Raw genomic sequence first — 2,964 nt, forward strand, 5'->3', positions numbered from 1 at the left:
AAGTAATTAATTATGTGTTATTGAATTTGTTACTATTGTTTCAATTGTTTGTTAAGAAAGGTCAGTTCGGACAAGGGCCTGATTGTCCAACTACAACCAACATATAAATTTTCCTATTTTTTATAAGGTGCTGTCAACTTGACTAACTCTTCAGCTTCAGACCACCTGAATTATTGTCATAGTTATGTAAAATGTAAGTATATATGCACATAAAGATTCAAATTGTTATTTTACTTAATACCTACAATATCTTCAATTCAATATCTGTTATTTTTAGAGTACCTATATTAATATATTTTAATTATTTTTTTAATAGCTTTTTAAAGTTGGAGTTGAAAATTTGAAAACTTTTAAGTGTTCTATTAAGTTTACCAGTGATACACCTACGAATTACATTATAACTACTACTTAAGGTATATGATACTAGAATTGTGATATAAATATAAGAGATTTAAGTTAATAAATATCAGTGTTTTCTTTTTTAATCCCTTTACGATATCAGTAGGTATATAGGTTCTACCCTATAGTGCAATACATATGTATAGTCACTTACACAGTCCAGTGCCTGCATTTAAGAGAAGGCAATTATTACGATGTGTCTATACTGTACGTGTTATTTCTATGTATAAGCAGGCGTGTCTCACTCCGCGATTTCGTCGCTTTGCTACAGGTAGCTAAAAGTACATAAAAGTACAAAGTTCGGCCCCAATTTTGGGGAAAGCCATAAGCCGCGTGTGGCGCTGTCGCCACCTAGCGGCCATATCTGTGCTGATCGTAACAGACGCGTTTTGTTAGAGAGTGAGTCTTCTGTACTTAGTACTATTATTTATTCTGTGGTATAAGGAAAAAACTACGATGGCAAAGTATACTTTTTCCGGTAGACTGGTTCTCCGCAGCCGCAGAATTTAATATGGTAATTAATACCATGAATTAGTCGCAAAAAGAAAATGATTTTGATACGTCGGAAATTTTCCAGAGTTTTGCTGGTTAAGAAAGGTACAAAGAACAAAGAAACTGGATTTGAAAGTTTGTGTGTTTTTAAGGAATAAATATATTTTCTTTTATTCCAAGTGCCTAATGTCGGGACGCATATGGTATGGTGTAACGAGTCATTCTGATGATAGACATAAGAACACAGCGAATAATACTAAGAATAGTATGCATTGTAGAGCGAACTTCAAAATTTTATGATTAGCACTTGACTATCTATTAAAAGGACCATGCGCGTTGGAGGGTCTGCCATCTTGTGACTTAAATAGAAAACTGTAACTTGTGATCGACTCTTTATGCCAATAGCAAGGTGCTGCCCTTTACAGCTTCTTTGCGGCGCTATCTATTTCAGCTGTCTCAGCCGCTTCAGCGATCTATTCTTAATGTGTAGATTAGGCACGTCTATTACGTCTTTTGTCTACGCATAAGAATAAGAAGTATGTAGTCTGGATCTGATAATCAACACTTATATTTCTGTTGTAGTGTAGCGTATATTACCCGACTCTGAAACCACTGGAGACATGTCCTTAAAGCCTTTCCTAATAATTACGTCATCCAAATTGCTGCTGGATCCATACGAAACATGGTAATTACAGTAATTATGTTATAGTTACTTAAAAGCGAAAATGATTATTAAATATTTTATAAATTAGTAATATTTATAAGGGGATCCCCCGTGGATTGATATAATTTTCCTTAGATACATTTTGTATGATAAAATTATGATAATGATAATAGGAATTTAATGGTTTATGTCGTTTGAAATTCCTGTTTTTGATCATGTTAATAACCTACAACCTACACCTATATACCTTGTTATACGGTAAATGACGTACCTATAACGCCTTCATCATAGCGTTATGCCATTCTTTAGGAGCATTAGGAGCCTAGGGTCCGCTTTTGGCAACCTAATATCAAAGTTTGGTGCAGGCTCTAGTTTTAATGAAAGCGACTGCCATATCTTTCGACCCGAAGGGGAAACAAGGCCTAATCCCAATGATTAGTCCGGTATCCTAACTCACAATGTTTTTTTCATCGAATAATAACAAAACTAGGTCCCTAAATACCTATAATGAAAATCATTTCTCGTTGGTACAGTCAGCAGCAATAGTTGCTAAGCGGGCGAGACGGGACGCGACTTTATTGTTAAGAGCGCGTCAAGGTAATTTTGAACACCTCGCCCGCTTAGTAACTTCTGCTGCTGACTGTACGAGCCAGGTTTTGATTTGAATCTAAGAACTACGCCTTGGACGCCGCAGACCGCTATAGGCCATTAATGATCTAAATGATAATGACGTACATAATAAATATGGAAGTGCAAGTCGCGGAAAGTTTCCAAAAAATGCATATTCTCGTAATTTATCGCAATAAATAAATAAAGTTTCAATTTTAGAACTGGAGCCTTTCATTCCCCATACAAAAACCTGAGAAGTTTTCCCAAATTCTCCTATGTGGAAGATGTCGCAAGTTTGAGAACTTCGTTGGCATGTCATTTCCTATAAATTTTAATGTACTCCTCTAAGTAATCGCATTTATAAATACCACATAAATACAGTATCAATTTGACATATTTTAATAAAAAATCATCAGACAAAATAGTAAATGTTTAAAAAAAAAACAAAATATAATGATTTAGCTGTACAGCCTAAATAGCAGTCACTATTATCAACACCATTCACCCGGTCGATCACAAATCACAACGCAGCATACGCACAATCCTACATTGGCGGCCTGCGCGAACGCAGGGCTAGACCAATCTCATAGATCGGTCATACTAATCGGTCAACCAAGCGTGCCAATATAAAATAGCAATTTTTATAAACAATAATTCTGGCATTTTTATACAATTTATAAGTTTAATTGTGAACATGTGCATTAATTAAAAAAAACAGTTTTCAGTATTGGAACCCTTTAATAGTTATCATTTAGTGAACGTGAAAAAGAGTGTGGGATTGCAAATTAAGCGAAAATACC

Source organism: Cydia amplana, chromosome 12, assembly GCF_948474715.1.
Source record: "Cydia amplana chromosome 12, ilCydAmpl1.1, whole genome shotgun sequence".
Taxonomy (NCBI): domain Eukaryota; kingdom Metazoa; phylum Arthropoda; class Insecta; order Lepidoptera; family Tortricidae; genus Cydia; species Cydia amplana.